Source organism: Gallinula chloropus (genome assembly GCF_964237585.1).
Source record: "Gallinula chloropus genome assembly, chromosome: 2".
Classification (NCBI taxonomy): domain Eukaryota; kingdom Metazoa; phylum Chordata; class Aves; order Gruiformes; family Rallidae; genus Gallinula; species Gallinula chloropus.
The window spans coordinates 44,385,694-44,405,453 of NC_140086.1; positions in this window are offsets into that span (position 1 = coordinate 44,385,694).

Below are 19,760 nucleotides of genomic sequence, written 5' to 3' on the forward strand. Positions count from 1 at the left end.
CCTGTAAATAACCACCTATCTGGCCTTCTTAAAGAGTAAACCTTGTAAACCCACCTTTCATCACCTGGGATCAAAAGCATATGCCTTTTTACCTTTCCCTTCCACTGAGCTGACCTTTTCCCTTTCTGGATTCTCTCCATTCCTGATGCACCGGACAGTCTTAACGTACAGTCTACTGTTTGATAGTCTTTACATTTGACTACTAAACCCTTCTAGTCATTAAACATATACAACTTTAATCAGATTTTCTTAAATGTATTATTTATTATATATGGAATAGTGAGTTCTTACCCACTTGTGAACAGACTAGTCCTGCTCCAGGTTTGAGAGCAGTATTATGCATAAGACTTTTAAGAGGACCCTAGGGCAGCAGCGAACCCTCAAAAATGATTTAAGATTTCTGGATATAATGAATTTTTTTTTTGTTATCCTTCATGGGAACAGGGCAGGAAGACAAAGCTTGTATTTTCAGACTTTCCCCAACACAACACTGGAGTGTAATGTACCCTCTTACGTTCCTGAATTACACTTAGCTAGACTGTACTGCCTGTCTTCAAAAGGGATGAAGACAGCGTCTGTGGCCTGTTTTTGTGGCCTCTTTCTGTATGGGCATAAATAATAATGTAAAAAATATTACTCTAATAATAAAAATAATAGTACCGGTGTTCATAGCACAGCACCATGCTTGGTCAAACAATTACAAAGTCTAAATAGCAGGCTAAAAATGTCTTTTCCCAGACAGAGTTCCAGCATCGTTGTATTTTTCAGCCTCTGTCAGTATAATTGAAAACACTCATCTGCCTTAGGAATTGCCTGTAAATCCTGAAGATAAGAGCTTTACAATAGTCACTGCAAAAACATGTCATGCTTGTCAAGCTTATCAGCTCACCTTCACTGCTTGTGCATATCTCTTACCACTCCAACTCGAATCCTACTCTGATCAGGCTTCTGATCAAATTTGTAGGTTTCATGAGGAAGCAGCTGTGGTGTTTCCCAGATACCTTCAGCACAGCACTAGGCCATTTAAGTTGTGGTTGAGCAAAAACACAGGAGGAGAAGAAAAACTCCTCTTCTGAGATATCTTTCCATGTAAAATAGTTTCTGGTGCTATTAATGGAGGCTTAGGATTCAGATTATAGCACGAGCATGGGGTAGTTACTCACACACAGACTACTTAGACTTTCAAAAGGTTTATATGACAAAAATCCTACTTTTTAATGAAAACTCGCAAGCAATTGTTCCATTTGTCTCCCAAATTTCAAGAAACTTAAAGAGACTGAATTAACCATAATGCAAATGAATAAATTTTTTTCTCACAATAACTGAATATCTAATGGAATATTTCAAGGCTTCACAATATCAAGACTTCATTACATTCTGTTCACTTTTTAAGTCAAAGATTTAGGGAAAAATTCCTCTCCTCCCCTCCCCTCCCCTCCCCTCCCCTCCCCTCCCCTCCCCTTCTCTTCCCTTCCCTTCCCTTCCCTTCCCTTCCCTTCCCTTCCCTTCCCTTCCCTTCCCTTCCCTTCCCTTCCCTTCCCTTCCCTTCCCTTCCCTTCCCTTCCCTTCCCTTCCCTTCCCTTCCCTTCCCTTCCCTTCCCTTCCCTTCCCTTCCCTTCCCTTCCCTTCCTTTTTTTTTGCCATAAAACAGTTCTGTGAAACTAGCAATTAGAAATACTCATGTTTAAAGTTTGAAACACATTTAAATATCTTGCTAAACCAAGACTTCCTATCTACTAAGACTGAAGTCAAATTTTTTTCTCCCTGTGTGTAAAAAAATTATGATCTGAAAATTATTTTGAGATTAGCTAACTTCCAGAATTAATAGATTCAATAAGACTTAACTTGACAGTAATATCTGAATTACAATTTTGATCATAAGAAGTACATATTATCTGTGCATAATATAAATATATCAGATGGCATCTTTGTAGAGTAACAGCAAATCATGGGAACTTAAGGAATCTTAAATATAGTCCACATGTGCAACATCAAGTCAAAACTCCGACATACACTATTATAGCAATTACTGCAACATCTCAGGGAGGGAACTTTCATATTTTCAAGGATGCATAATAAAGCACATAGTCCATAAACATGGCACAAAGTACTTTAAAAGCAATAAAAACCAGTCTAACTGCTTTCACTGTCACTCAGTTAGTTCTGAACCACACTGATATAAGACAAAGTATATTTCAACATATAATATTTAACAGCTTTAAAAGTAGTTATCTAGAAACTACATTTTATGCTTTCCTTTTTTTTTATTTTCTTCCTGTTTTGTTTTCTTCATGTATAGCTTGTTTTAAGGAATCTAGAACAACAAGAAGAAGATTAATTCCAGGTTGTGAGATAACTTTACCAGCCTCTACTGCTCTAGGTGAGATCACTTGCACTGAGAGCAGCTATTTTCAGGCTTTGGTAAAAGACCACATGCTTCAAAACTATAATTTCTTTGGCCTTCAATGAAGTTACTCATCTGGCATTTATATTATTCTCTCATTTGCTTGATTCCCATTTTCAGCAGAGGCCATTAAAAAAAGAACAAAACATGACAATATGAATACAAAAATCAGACACACTATTTTACTTGATTATTTTTGTCACCCAAGGTATTTAGACGATGATGAATATGAAATTACTCTTTGTATCATGTGTAACTGAACCCTGTTTTCTAAATTAAGTTTGATCTTAAGTTCTTTCAGTAAGTAGTCCTGTTTCGCATAGACCTAAGAATACTCAGAAGCTGGAAGTAATAATGAATACATAAAATCTGCACTTCTAATTGATTTTCCTTGTGCCATCTTAACACCTCTACAACCTGCCAATATTACCCTTATTATTATCTTAATTTTTTTTTGTGTCACTCCTTATCTTTTTACAATTTATGTTAGGTCTTGACTTCAATTTCTGCTGGAGTTCCTCCTCAATTCAAATTCCTACCATTTATAACTGAAAGTAATGTAAAAAGCTTCATGTAGTATACTTGGTAAGGTTTAAAAGCATCTTACAAAATCTGAAGTATCCTACAGCACAAAAGTATTTGAAAGCTTGGACTGAAAAGAATTTGCTGTCACGCTCTACCTTCAAGTCCTACATATTTTTCATTTCTAAATTCTGAAGATGATGTATCAATTCATCCATTTATCAACTTATGGGCAGTTATAGGTCATTTAACCTAGTATACCCAAGGAGCTGCCTAAACATTTATTTTTTATTCTTCCTTTTAGTATTCCAGCTGCAAGAACCAGGTCCCAAAATCAAAAGGCAGTTAGAAACTAGAAAATGAAATGGCACTGGAATAATAGAGCAGTGTCCTTCCCAAATCCTAAAGAAAACTATACTGCTTACAGAGCAATGCAATCTAGGTTTGACCAAATAGAAGCCAGAAGAAGTTTGAAAACTGCTTTGTAAAATGCTTAAAGGTCTGCTTCAGAAAAGCTGCAAGATGTGATACATTGCAATCTGCTGTGTAAAGTCATTAAAAGAACATGTTTCTCAATATGCAGCTCATTTGACGGATGAGCTGTGTCTGGATGAAACCTCTTGTTCGTAGATATTATTTCTTAAATATGATATCATTGCTTAAATAAATGTGCAATCATCTTATATTAGCTCTATTTGAATTCAGGCACTTGTCCAAATTCTTCATTTTCTACAACCTTTCTTTGAAAAGGATGCATAATAAACCTAGTAAAGCTTAGCAGCTAACTGTCCTTCACCTATTACACTGACAAATGACTCAGTAAGCTGATTGTGATTTAAGCAATGCAACAGGTTTGAGAAATCGCTCTCATGCTTGTTAAGTCCAGAATAAAATGAGTCTATACCCTCACTGTGCTCTGTGTTCTGTAATCCCCAGGTAGAAACCTTCAGAGATACTGTCCTAAAATATGGAACAAAGCATCTTAGAAACACGTGCTACTTTGAGATTAAAATTCAGAGGGCCATTAAATTAGAGCACTGACTAATACTTCTTTCTTTTTTCCCTACCACCTCTCCTTTCACATTTCACAAAACTATGTCAGGGCTAGTCTGCTGAAGCAGAATTAGAATTCCAGAGAGAAGATTTGAACTGCTGAAATGTTAAACATGTCAGCATGTTAGAGATCCACACTCCTGCTCTACAGCAGTAAGTAGTACAAGGTCTAACTGCCTCTTCCTGATCCTCAGGTGAAAAGAACAATTGATGTCAGTCACACACAGAAGGCACCTACTTACTGTGTCTTACCCTGACAATCCAGGCTGGATTTAAGTGATACAAGACCAGCAGCACCTGAAACAGGTAGGTATGGTATACAGATTGAACAAACTATATATATATAATATATGTAATACACAAGATAGATATCTATATCTATATCTATATATCTATATCTATATCTATATCTATCTACATATAGATATATAGATATAATTTTTTTTTTCAAGAACCAATAAGAAACATCACAGTTTTCTTAAGGATTCTCTTGGTAATAAAGCTGATTATGGAAAGAAAACTTAAGTGAAAAGGTCAATATATACAGTTTAACATGGAAATTAATGTATTATTTAGAACACTTTTTGCAGTTTCTGGTGTGATGTTCAGTGACTGAAGGACTCTAAATCTCAGTTAATATGCATTAGACGAATATCTTCCTTTTTCTGTCCGCTATTCCTTCACTAAATAAATTCCAAATCAATAAATAGAAACTCCTATCTGCATGTAACATTTAGCTTCAAAATCCAAATGCCAAAAGACATGAAGAGCAGGTGCAGAAATATCTCAGGATGTAGTTGCACTGAATAATATAAGAATGAGCAATACATTTTAATGCACATCAGAAACAGATAACACAGATAATTTATTATTGCTTTCAGTGTCCTAACATTAACTCACTGTCACCTAACCAAAAGCAAAAGGCCAACAGCTCTGCAACTATCACTTAAATAGCTCATTTAAGATTAAGAATAATCCATTCACTTTCATCTGTTGTAGATAAAAGGGAATCAGTAAAGGAAATTAAGTAAAGCAGTATTTGGTTCGGGTTCAGCCCATGTTTTTATTAAAGAAAATCCATTAATTCAGCTGGGTTTTAATAGCAAACTTGGGATGAGAACATGGCAACAAACAGCAGGCATGGTTGCCTTTGTTTGGCTCTTACTGTCGTAGAATCATAGAATCATAGGATGGTATGGGTCGGAAGGGACCCCAAGGATCATAGAGTTTCAACCACCCTGCCAGAGACAGGGACACCAACCTCCAGGCCTGGATCTACAAAAGGTTGCCCAGGGCCCCAGACAAACTGGCCTTGAACACTTCCAGAGATGATAGGGCATCCACCACCTCTCTGGGCTGCCTGTTCCAGCACCTCACCACTCTGTAAAAAAATTTCCCCCTAATATCCAATTTAAACCTTCCTTGCTTTAGCTTTAATCCATTCCCCCTCGTCCTGCCAGTGTCTACCCTTTTAAAAAGTTGATTCCCCTCCTGTTTATATGCTCCCTTCAGGTACTGGAAGGCTGCAGTGAGGTCCCCCCACAGCCTTCTCTTCTCTAGGCTGAACAAGCCCAGCTCCTTCAGCCTCTCTTCGTAGGGGAGGTGCTCCAGCTGTCTAATCATCTTCGTGACCCTCCTCTGAACCCTCTCCATCAGTTCTACATCATTCTTGTATTGCAGGCCCCAGATCTGGACACAGTACTCCAGATGGGGCCTCACGAGGGCAGAGTAGAGAGGGACAATCACCTCCCTGTCCCTGATGGACACCCCTTTTCTGATGGAGCCCAGGATACCATTGGCCTTTCGAGCTGCAAGAGCACACTGCTGGCTCAAGTTAGGTTTCTCATCTACCATGACACTCAGGTCCTTCTCAGCAGGGCTACTCTCAAGGAGATCTTCTCCCAGTCTGTATATATGTCTGGGATTCTTCCAGCCCAAGTGCAACACCTTACACTTGGCAGTGTTGAACCTGTCCTGGAACTCCTCTGTACATAGACAATGCAGGATACCTGATGATCTAGAGCTTAGTATCAAATTGAGCACCACCCCTACAATCACCTCCTTTCCATACTCCCAAATTAATAGAGAAGATAATTAAGTATGAGGGTGGAACAAGGTGTTTAAAGAGGCATGACAGAGGGCCATACCAAGGCACAGGACAGTAAGACCACTCATGTGTCCCACCAAAGCTGTCCCTTTCTGTGAAGGATACATCCTGAAGAGTTAAGCAGGGAGCAAAAACCAGCTAGGAAGTCTTGACAGACATATCCATTTTATTCCGGGCATTAGGACCCAACCAGTCCACATAAAAATGTATGTACACAGTTTTCATATTGAATGATTTTTTCTTTATGCTGCCTGTAAGAAACTGTAAACTGTTAGCTACTCCTTCCTTACTCAATAAAAAAAATAAATTGAAAACCTCTTTTCCAGTCATATGTATTCATAACCCTAGTGACAGCTATAGCATGCCAAAACATCATATTCGATACATTCATTTCATTTAAGGGTGTTTCTCTTGAAGTAGAGAAAACCAAAATTACTCTCATGTGATATGCTTAAATAAATAAATAAAGTTCCAAGGATTTCCATCTTCACAGATAATACAAATATTGTCACGGCCCCAAGAGCACTGCCAGCCCTGACTGTCCCTGCCCAGCCCCTCCCAGTTCTTCCCTCACCTGACCCTGCCCAGGCCCCAGAACCCCATTTCAGCTCCCCTAATGCCATCAGTCCCTGCCCTGGTGACACCACAGCAGGGCCAGTCTCCAGCTCCCCACATACTCGTCCAGTCCCAGCGCGTTCTGTCCCTGAGGAAGGGGCCTAATGCACCAGGCAGGGGCTGCCCTGGTGCTCCCCCACTGCCCTGCTCCTGGTGCTGTTCTGGGTTGCCAGCCCTGCCCTGCAGTCCCAGGGGGACACTGTCACTCCCAGTCCCTGGGGTGCTGCCAGCCTTCATGGAGCCCTATGTATTGTTACAAATACCATTTCACCACAGAAATGAGTGGTTTTGTCTCAAGTAATCTGTTTTACAAGGTAACAGAACCTGCAGAGGCAGGATAATGTTGTGTGAACTGGGTCTCGCCTCACAATGGGCTTGATCCTGCAAGCATCTGCAGGGCATTGGACTAGGGCCTCTATCCTCCATCCAAGGACTACAACCTCATGACAATCTATGCTGGATCCCTGGGTGTTGGTATGTTCTTTTCTCTTTCACTCTCTTTCTCAGTTTCTCTCTTAACTCTCTCTCAACTTCTAACCCTATTCTTGGCAAATAATAGTAACAGTGTTTCCAGTTTTGTTAAATTCTACTTATTGTATTACATTGCTCTGAATATATAGCATGGTGTGGTTTTGTTTGCAAGCTTAGTTATTGTTCTGGCTTTTAAGTAAAGTTCTGCTTTGCTTGGACCTCCTGGGTAATTGTTGTTACTCCTGAGTACTGTGCAGAGGATTACAGAAACTAATCTAGCTGGTGTGGTTGTTAAAAGAGACTACCTAAGAGAGGGTTAACCTGGCCCTGTAGGTTAACTCTACACGTACCCATCTGCCCATCTGCCAGGATGGGACAGACAGGTTTGAATCTCTCAGTTTTGCCTGGCTGGTGGGACGTGACACCCTATCAGGGCAAAGTGTGATTATACAGCAGAACATAGTTTCAGCAAGATGGTAGAATGGCTGTATTTTTCCATGGCAGTTTTAGTTTATCTGAAGACTTGAGGTTGGTTAAAAATGGGATTAAGTCTCTGAAAGAACATATTTTCTGGTTATTAAGGTAAGAGGATCGACCCTTTTGTAGCACTACAATGCAGATGCGTGCATGGGATTTTGATTGAACTAAGCTACGTTCTCATCTACAGCAGTGATGAAAGTAAATCAAGCCTATCAGAATAACAGCAGCACTTGCAGCCTACACCAGCTGAGAGCTGAACCCAGAGCATATTGGGTTTTATTTGTTCTTCAATGCAGCTCCTTGGAGTTTCAGTATGTCTGGAACTGTCTTTCAGGTTGGTCAGGTAGCACTTTTTTTTTTGCTGATGTTTTTCAACGGAATAAGATATACCTGTACCAAACTGTGGATGTAATTTTTATATTCCTGTCTCCTTTACAGAATTTAAACTTTGTTTCACAGAATAAACTCGACTTCAATTTATACATCAGTTTTGAGCTAAATGGTGACAGATACTGAAACAAATTACAAGAGATACTATCTGAGATTGGTCTAGGAGCATTAGTTCTGACTTTTCCTCAATCACTGTTCCATTACAAAAGGAAAATTATCACTTTAGGAATTAAAATGTAAAAGATGGAGACAAAGATATTATCTGTGCCAAAAAGAGGGAGACCTCACATTTAAGGAGCAAACCTATATGAAGGAGTCTTGCAGACCTACACAATAGACAACCAAAGTGGAATGAGAGAGGAGGAACAAGCAACAGCTATGCCTGAGGCTCTTTACTTGAAAGACTTGTCACTTTTGTTGCAGGATTGGGAGTGGAAGTAACACTGAGAAGTCATAGGATCAGAGAACCATAGAATGCTTTGGGTTGGAAAGGGACTTCAAAGCTCACCTAGTTCCAACCCCTCTGCCATGGGCAGGGACACCCTCCACTAGACCAGATTGCCCAGGCCTTAAACACTTCCAGGGAAGAGGTTACCACAGCCTCTCTGGGCAACCTGTGCCAGTGCCTCACCACCCTCATAGTAAAGAACTTCTTCCTAACATCTAATCTAAACCTACCCTCTTTCAGCTTGAAGCCATTACCCCTTATCCTATCACTATACTCCCTGGTGAACAGTCCCCCTTCCACTTTTCTGTAGGGCCCCTTTAAGCCCAACTCTCTTAGCCTGTCTTGAAGGGAATGGTTCTCAGGCCCCCTGAACATCTTTGTGTGCCTCCTCTAGACTTGCTCCAACAGCTCTATATCTTTCCTGTACTGGGGTCCCAAGAGCCAGATGCAGTACCCCAGGTGGAGTCTCACAAGAGCAAAGGGGCAGAATCAACTCCCTCAACCTGTTGGCCACGCTGTCCTTCATGCAGTCCAGGGCATGGTTGGCCTTCTGAGCTGCTAGTGCATGCTGCTGGCTCATGTTGAACACACCCAAGTCCTTCTTGTCAGAGCTGCTCTCAATTCCTTCTCCACCCACACTGTAGTTGTGTTCGGGATTACACTGACCCACATGCAGGACCTTGCACTTGGCCTTGTTGAACTTCATGCAGTTCACATGGGCCCATCTCTCCAGCTGTCAAGGACCCTCTGGATGGTATCCCTTTCCTCCAGCATGTTGACCTCACCACAGAGCTTGGTGTCATCAGCAAACTTGCTGAGGGTGCACTCTATCCCACTGTCCTTGTCACCAAGAAACAGTGCTGGTCCCAGTACTGATCCCTGAGGAACAGCACTCATCGCAGACCCCTACATGGGCATTGAGCCGTTTTCCACACCTCTTTAGGTGCAACCATCCAGCCAGTTCCTTATCCACTGAGTGGTACATCTGTCGAATCCATGTCTCTACAATTTAGAGACAAGGATGTCATGCTGGACAGTGTCAAACGCAGCCACAACAGTCAAGGGTGCTCAGCCACACTCCAGTTCACTAAGGTAAAAGGAAAGTGATGGTGGATCCTTTTAGTGTATCAGGCTATGGACTTTGGCTATAGAGGACAAGATGAACCACCTGTTAAACCAGCTCTGATACCAAACACTTAAAGAGTGGTCGTGGCCAACAGGAGGAAACACCTTGACTGAAGCATAGAGATTTAAAAGAACATGTGAGTGCAACCACTTAGATCTAACAGAAACCATGAGTAAAAGGAAGAGGAGTGTGCATCTAAATTTCACTATATATAGATCTGTGACTCTCAAAGACGTTCATAAATATTAAGAAGCCCATTTATGAGACATACATTCCAAACTTGCCTTGCCTCTGGTAAGACGTTTGTTGAGTGTACCTATTGTATAAAATACACAGCTAGTTTGTATTTAGTAATTAAAAATTTATTTACTGGGTTTTTTTAACTATGCTGTACATCATATAGCTTGCTCCAAAAACATATTTTTAATAGTTCTTCTTTTCACTGAGGGTATCATATATATGCAATAAAATTTAAAATATTGCTGCAGCTGGAATTATGGCTACAATTATGGAGGATGGCTCAGTGCCTTCAGCGATGGCATAATATAAATCCTACATAATAATTCCATTTCCCCTCCAAATGTTCAATCAGATTCATTTACATGTGTCTACATTGCCCTTCTCCTCACATGCCACAGAAACAGTCACCCTGGAGTGAAAGATAATCACTCTTTAGACTCAGCATTGTGCAACTGAATAGGGTGAGACTTTCTCGATGAAATTCAATAATTGTATAGCCAACTGTTGGACAAGTGACTGGATGTAACGTTGTTTCTATGAAAAAGTTGACTTCTGTGATCACTGTTTAAAAAAACCCCACTTTTGCATAAGCAAGATGAAGAAAAATGTCATCACAAATAAAAATCTACATGTGAGATAACAATAGCACTGACGAATTTCACTGGGTAAGGGAAAATAATGGCCAAGCACAGTAAAACCGTACCTCAGTTTTATAAATATATGCTCTATACTGAAGTTTAGTATAAAATACAGCATTCAGAGTGAAGAATAAAGTCACTCTGTCTTTCTGCAGCTGAAAGCCTGTCTTGTTTTAAAGTTTTATATTGCAATGTCTAACACTAATTTTCAAAGCACTGGGAAGGAATTTATTTTTATATATTCAAACCTTCGTCACTAATAACATTTTCTCTGGATATGGAATGAATCATATAAATCTTATACATCATAGACTAATGCTTTAAAAGAATATTATTTTGATAATGACCACATTTCATAATTTTCTGTCCATATTATAAAATCAGATGAAGTTAAACAAGGATGTCAAAAGCTGTATCAGATACCTAAGAGAAAACCCAAGTAATTTCCAAGTGGGAGCCACTAATTAACTTGTCCTGTATTTTATTTCTTCTCAAAATTGTCTTTTTATGAATTCTGCACAAATCTACTAGACACCAAGAATATTTTGCTATCACTAGTTATGCCTTCCTTGTCCAGAGTTTTGCAAATGAAATTTTTTCTCAGTGGAAATTTTTGCCATTATCTTCAAAAACACTAATGATTTCACATTTCTCAGCAGGCCATTTTTGGATAACAAGAAAGTGTTCAGTATCACTGTATTTTCACACACCCATTGTACTCTTTAAAGCTACAGTAACTGAGACAACTCAGGAATCACCCAAACCTCTGGTTTTGTGACAGACAGATTGGAATTTTAAACAATGATGCCATCATGATAATAAAGCCCAACATGTTACAGGGACCGCTGTTGTGAGAAGAGTGTTTTGCATTTTTTTCTTCATTGGGAGACCAACATTCCACTAGCCCCACAATCTACCTTCATACAAAGCTTATCACGGTAAATATAAATAATGTTTTCACTTACATAATTGACAGTAATAACACTTCTTTTCATCGTAATTGAATGGGCATCTGTTACAATGCATCAAAAGAGCCTTGCTTGCCAAAATGCTTAAGCAGAAATAAGTTTTGATATTCAAAAGAAAATGTCATTCATTATGACTCATGTAATGATGAAATGCAACAATATTAAAAAAAATGCTTACAAACTGCCGATATTTTTTCAATATTCAGAAATTGAGATGATGAAATTAAGATATAACACAAATATATTATCTCATGTGAAGAAAAAACAGTATTTTGCATTGTTATGGCCTCCAATGATGATTCAGATTCAATATAGTATGGTTATAGGCTTTTATTTTAAAATATAATGTTACAAATGCTTCTCTTTGGACACTGAATTATTTCTATTTTCTTGTTAAATTCATGGACCCTACTTCAGTCCCAAATGTACTACTAAACTACAGTTCTTAAAGGGTGATTATCCCCATCTTTAGAGAAAGGTGAATTGAAAAAATGTTGAAGTGATTTTTATCAGGTATGTTTTATAATTTGCACTACAAAGCTCATCCTGGAACCAAAACAAGGGAAATCTCTCAGACATGTATGAAACTATATTTATATGTAAATGTTTATGAAAATATCAAATTCTTTCTATCTCTCTTTCCATTTCAGTTTTGGAGACCAAACAGTTCATGTAACCAAGCTTTGAATGAACAAACAATCCTTTAGAATCTGTGAAGTCAGTACAGAAAAGTAATATATAACAGGCAGCTTTATAACACCTCCTGCCCAATAATATTCTGATTCTAGCCCCCTAACTAGTCTCAAGGTGTCACAGAGAGCTTCTTGATATGTCAACTACTGTCTTTCCAAATTTACAAGCAAGTTCTTCCATATTTTTTTTTTTTTGAGGAATACTTCCTAAGGCTTAATTTTTATGTAAGGACAGGATCCCACTCCAGATGTGATTTGTAATTAGTGAAGGTATCATCAACCACAGTTCCAACTATGGTTAATAACTTCCTCCTGATCTCTCCAGTGGGTACATCTTTCACCAAGTAATAAGGACAAGCTCATGGCTGAACCTTTTGTCTTTTCTAAATTTTATAATATGGGAGCAGTATCTGACATCTCTTCAGAAGGCAATCCTGAAATCACTTTTGATGCAGAAAGCTTTAACCAAGCCGAAGCTCCAAAATATTCTAAGTATGAAAAGTTTATCAACTCTATTTTATTTACCTTTTAGCAGGTATGCAAATAAATAAGATACATGCAACCCCAAAATTTAGATGTTACCATTCACTGCATTCAAATGCTAGCAATATCAGAATTCACTGAGGTTTTCCTCAGCAAACATAGAAACTAACGTAGTAATCTCAATGTTTAATTTACTTCTTACTTAGAATTTAATTTCCTGTTAACATTTTGTTTTTGCAAAGTGCTCCAAACCTGATTCACACTATATGAGAGTAACTGACAAACTGAGCAGCAGCTTTTGATAAAACTTAAGAAATACTGGCATTACGTTAGTACCAATTTGTGTTTTGATACAGAATTTTCTGCCATTTTTAAAGCTCTGAACTAAAACTGAAATGAAAATGTTCTCTTTTCTGTTTTTTTTTTTTTTTTAACTTTCCTATGTTTCAGTTTTTGAGCATAGCTGTCTGCCACTGCATACGGTATGTGTAAAGTGCTATCACTACTAAATAGAGGATGGTAATTCTGTAGTCTTTCTCAACAGTAGCTTTGGTACTGAAGCAAAGAACATAATAAATATTAGCTAATCTTGTCAAAGATCAGACCTGAAGATCTCCCTGCTTACTGCAAGGGGTTGGACTAGATGACCTTTAAAAGTCCCTTCCGACCTAACCCAATCTATGATTCTAACTAAGCCTCTGTGGAATGAATGTGCAAAATTCTGCCTAAGGTACAATGTTAGCACATTGTTTGCATTGTGATACCTCAGGAGAAACAAGAAGAAACAAGAAGGGAGTGATAAAGAGGAAGAGGGAGAAAGCACAGGAGGGCACTTCAAGGCTGCAGAAATAGCTCCGTGGTTTTGTTAGGATGACAAAAGTTAAAGCTCACCAAAAGGATCTGTAATGAAGAGGAGTATAAATGAAGTAAACAACCATCAAATATCTTTGAACCCCAGCATAATGCTCATGTGCTTGATAATGGGTTCTCCTAATGCAAAAAACAACCATTCCTTGGAAACCCTATGAATATGCATATGTTATGAATATGCATGCATGCCTTGTATAAAAGCTGTGTAACTTTGCAGGGCGGGCACATTTGGAGGAGCCACCCCCTGTACTGCCCAGCACTGCAATAAACAATACCTGCTCAATGGTCACCAAGACTACCGAGTCTTGATTTCAGCTTTTCACGGCATCGGTACAGAACATATCATATACCAAGTTATCCACTGTAATAAGCCATTACACAGCAAAAGTATAAGCGATCAAATCTTACAATACTGAACTAGTCTTTAAATAAATATTTTGAAGGTCCTTTTGCGATAACACACCGAACTTAAATAGTATCTCAACATCTTCTACTACCAAGGCAGTCTTTGCCTTGGGGAGCTAGAACTCCCCTCAGCACTGATCGCTTACTCGGTAGGCTGTTCTGTTTTCATGGTGTCCTACCAAAATCAGTGGGGTATGAAATAGGAACAACAGTCTGGCAAAAATGTTAGAAACTGCTAAATGAGTGCCTAAAGACATGGAAGACGAGATGTTCTGCAAAACTGAAAAAGAATGTAACTGGCAATTATTTTTTTCAGAAGCAAGCTTTAAAAGGTTTGAGAAAACCACTGGAAAAAAAAATCCACAACTGAAAAAAAACATTATGTGCATTACCTTGATTATATGTGCCTACTTTGGAATATATTTGTCATATAAAAGCAATCTAGATTTTTCAATAAGCAGGAAATGTGAAACAGTGGATTGTTGTGGCTTAGCTTAGTGCTCTGGGTTTCTAAGTTCCAGAAATCCAAGCAACAAACAGAGTGAAAATCATAATTTTAATGCGAGACTTTAACTTAACCCTATTGAAAACCTAGCTGTGGTTGTACATTCCCTAACATTATAATTTGTCTTTGAGAAATATAAGCAGAATATACCAAAAAGAAGTATGCTCTTACAGAAGAGTGTATTTTCCATATGAGAAAGCATACCAAAAAGATGAAAATGTGTGGTAAAACCAAAGTTAAAGTTACTGAGGGTGCACTCCCAGCCACATAATCCTATCCATGATTGAGCCATCCATTCACTGAAGGAAGAATAAATACTTTTTATGTTGTATCAGTATCTCAATAAACAGACAGCCTCAGCCACAATAGTGAACTGATCTAAAGAGATAGTAGGAAAGGTCAAAAGTTGATGGCACATTTCCATTACCTTGCATCTTACCTTCAAAAGCATCTCATTGTATTTCCTACTTACTAATTTGTAAGAACATACAAAGAGCAGGCTTGGCCAGATTAGTGTGCTAGTTTTGAGACACAGACAGTGTACTTTACAGAAAAACAGCTGTTCCCACTGTGCTGTACTGAACTGTTGGTTTTGGGTTTTTTTCTTTGATGTTGTAACCTTCAGAACTCCTCAATATCTGAAATACCATTGACACTAATGTTAGTTACTATGTACAGATTTTCTTTACTCCAGAGACTGAAGGGTGTTTCTAATGTTCCTCAACACAAGTTACCATTAAAGTTTTCATTTTAATTTCAGAAACAGAAGGCTGCATCAGCAGCTGAAATAAGGTGCCCGTAACTTACATTGCCAGTGGAAGATGGCTTGAGATAAAGGAGCATTTGTTCCATCCAATCTGCTCAAAGACTACAAAAGCCTCCTGTGGTTTACTGTTTATAGTTTTGGGTACAATACATCAAAAAAACAAACATGGAGCAGATGGAGTCAGTTCAGGGGACAGCAATAAGAATAATCACACATCCAGAAAATATGGCCTATAGACTGTGAGAATTTTAGTCATTCTAGCCCAGAATAGAGAAGACTAAGAGAAAGCAATACATGCATACACATTTGAATGTAGAGACACGTAAAAACATAAATGCATGCATATAAAAAAACCCCAAAAACAACAGAGAAAGTGGAAACAAACCACTGTCAGTGTTCAATGTGCAGAGGCCAAGAAGCAACGGGACAAACTCACAGTGACGAAGATTTAGGTTACACACTAAGAAGACTTTTCTGGTAGTAGAAACCCTTCAGCATTTCACAGAAATCAACTGGCTAAGGAGGCTGTGAACTTCTATCCCTAGAGGGCTTTTGTTCTTTTTTTTTCCTCAGAACTAATTAAATAAAAATATTCCAGGAATGGTTCAAGCACAGCAGAACTCACACTCCAGGGAAAGAATTGGACAAGATGATGTCTCAAAGTTCATTCTAACCCTCTTTTTTAGAACGTCATTTTTAAAAGCTAAATTTCAGGTAAAGTAAATTTCAACTTACATGGTTTTTATCTGCAGCAACAAAACCCAAATCCATCCTTACATTCCCCAAAAATATGAACATGTGGTATATTCACCGCATGTCAAATGTTAATTCGCTCTTGTTGTGCATACAGAAATTTAACTTTTTGTTTAAACCAGAACTACATAATAATAATAATAAAAAAATTAGTCATGTTCCCAAGCAGTTTTTTATACAGAAAATTCAAAGGAAAAATTAACTAGAGAGTTACAGATCATTTAGAAACACTATTCGAAAATATTTACATTGTGTTCATTAAAGCACCAACTTCAAAGCAGTTTCAAGCACTATAAGCAGAATCAGGAATGAACGAAAGGGACAAAAACAGGCCTTAATTGCCAGTCAGGTGATTTGTTATCATTTATTTAGGCTATTTATTACTACTGATGCTATGGAAAGTATTTAAAGTTGACACCAACCATCTCTTTAAATAAAACAGAATTGTTCGTATTGAACATATGATCTCTCTATTTCTTTTTGGTGGGGATATGATGGCTTTATCGATTTTTTTTGTCCCATTTGTGTCCATTTTGTCTTAAGTGCACTAGTAAGGTCCTGCTCATCTTGTAGGAAATACTTGTCAAATTATTTTTGCAGTGATAAACCACTCTATTAGTGCTCTGCCTCTTGTCTTTTGCTGAAGCAGCATTTCAAAGTGTACATTTAACAAAATCCTTACTGGTCATAAATTGGCATGTTTCCATCAAAAACTCAGTGCCATGATTCAGATGTGCAATGGTACAAGTAGTTCTCTAGCTGAAAGATGTAAATGCTATCCAGAAGAGTAATATTCACCCTTGAAACAAGACTTTCACAGGCCATAGACCTTATGCTGGCAGAATATATCAGGGCTGAACTCCAGCAGAGGTAATTCTTACTGTGATTCAGAAAAAAATTCCATTACTGGAACTGGAGAAGTTTTGCTAGGGAGCTGGCAATCATTCACTGGTAAAAAAAGCACCAAAGAGAAAATGTGTATTATGTCAGAAAAAAATTGCTTCCTGACACATACCAAATGTACAAAGAATTTGTTTCATCACCAGTGTATCATTAGTGATGATGACAGATCAGATTTTTATTTTGATATATTGGAATCACAATTCCCATTCAGTGCAATAAATTTCTCTAATTTACTGATTTAGGCAGAAAGTTCCCATGGACTGAAAAAGACAGAAGTGCTCAAAGGGAAAATAAATCAAACCCATAAAATTACAGATCTGGTATCTCTAATTGTGATCTCTGAAAACATTTAACTTTCAAACACCTGGATTATTTTTGAGTCATGATGTTTTCTTGGAAAATTACATCTACAGAAAAAGATCATGAAAAATAACACATTTACTCCATTAAAATGTAACTCTTTTTTTGTTTTAAATGAATGCCAGAAGTCCAGTAAGGAAAAGTCTATAATCATTGGCTAAATGATTGCCAGTACATTAAATCTTCTACTCTCAAAACAACATTTTACTTGAGAAAACTGGAGGACAGAAATCCATTAATTTCTGATGCATGAATAACACACTTTCTTAAAAAGTTCTAATATGCATCAAGCTAAGCACTGTATTATTTTGGCCTACCTGGTGGATGGAATGCTTCAAACCTACAGAAATCTACAACTATCTGGAACCTGATCTTTTCATGAAGCAACTCTCAAGGTAAGAAAGAAGAATTTATGACTGGCAGTTATCAAGCCCGAAAAGACAGGACCATGATGCAGAAGTTTACAGGACAATGCATCATGATGTATGGTTCCATCTGTGCCTTTATTTATAAATTAATTCCAGCCCTCACATGCCATGTAGAAAGTTGACTTCTGTTGTTGATAAAAATGTGATTATTTTGTAAACAGGAGCAAAATTTGATGCAATGTTTTTCATGTTTCAGATGAAGGTGATTTCCTTTTATACTCCCACTCTTATAAAAACCATGGTAAACAACCGTCTAACAAAATCTGTAATTCTGATAATGATCTAGTTTACTATCAGTTCCCAGCTATTGGTGAAAAAGTTTTATTTTCCTGTTTGTTTCCTATGGCAAGGTAGACTGCAAAACATAAATAAATTATTTTATTGAGAAGACAATTACTGGAGGTGGTATATAGTTATGTAAGCATTTTTAGCTGACTTGAATGTCAACAACCACCATCCACTGTAACAGCTGGATTACATAAATTCCACATTTTGCTCATGTATGGTAAATTCAATTTATCTGGGATATATCAAACACACACAGCAACTAGACGATGGGAAGCCTCAACCTCAGCAGCACATACACATTCCTTAATGATACGTGTTTGTTCTGGAGGTCTGTTCCTTGAAATGTCCAAAGGACTGCCTGGAATGCTATAATGGGTAGTGCAAGGGAAGGAATTCCGCACTCAGTGCAGGAATTGCTGCAATTTTCTGATACTCAGCAGTCCTTCTAATAGTGCTACACAGCAGACCTCGGGAGTTGTGACAGATCTGCAAAACTCACCCGGAGAAACTCCTTAGATACTGGCAGAAGGCTGCCCGAGAAAACTCCCAAAAATGGCAGCTGTATGAACATACAAAGTACTTGGCTGACTGTATCACATATGTATCTACAGGAGACATATGATGAAAAGGTAAGAATATCCTCTCTTACTCTCACAAGTATATTGGACTGTTTATTTACAGTGAGGAGCCAGTTCATTCTATACACCTTTGAATATCTACCTTTTTACCCAGAACATCAGAAACTGTATTACATATGCTGACAATGTAAGTGACAGCTGGTATGCTATAGATATTTTTAAAAAATATGTATCAACTGTCAGATACCAGTCAGCTTGTAGCCACCAATTCCTTTCATGCTTGTCACAGACTAATGCTGATCAGTAACATGATCCATCAAAGCCCAATAGAAAAGTGAAAGAATCTAGTTACCAGTTCATTTTGAGAAGTCCAGGTCATAGAATCACAGAATGGTCTGAAAACTAAAATCTGTATTTCTTATAATTCACTTGTAAGATTTTCAATAACAAATATTTCCAAGGTCAGCAAGTCACATATTTTATCTTCAAAGTTGGAAAACACTTACTTTCTCTTTCTGTAGGAAGGTAAAATAAAAATGCTGGTAAATGTGTATTTCTAATGCTGTCTTTTTTTTTTTTTTTTCTGTTTAAGATGATCTCTCTGTCCTATTGTGTCATGAACCAATAGAACAGTATTTATCCTATTTATCCTTGAGCATGGAAATTCTTTAAATTCAGTTGCCCACCTCTGACTGTGAAAGATGAAAACTGCTAGAGCACAATGAAAGTAATAATGAGCTCTCTGAAGTTAAACATGTCATCGTCACAGATATAGGCTCTGCAATCTAGCACACACATACAAAAAATAATTAAAAAAATAATTGATCTAGACACTGGATTCCTGTTGAATTTCTCCAGTGTCATCAGCTGTTTATTGTCATGCTACATTATGAATAAATGAAAGATTTAAAAGGTTTCTGCATTTATTAAATTCCTAATTGGAATCACAGATATTGAGATCTGAGACTACTTCAAGTCATTTTCACTGATAAGCAAGCTCATCATAACATCCCTAAAGAAGCTATTCAATAAATATGCATAAGCAGTTGTTGAAGCAGAAAGCTCTTTCTCTCTACTCCATGAGAGTAAAAAGTTTTGGGTAGTTTCTTTACCCATAAATGTATCTAAATCAATAGAGTTGGAAGTAAGCTGTTTGATCTAAGACTGTACTGGTGTGCACAGACACATGTAAAACAGAAAAGAAATATGAATTAGGAAAGCACTTTGAAGTGAGTATGTTCCACATGCTCAAGGAAATGGAAAAGTT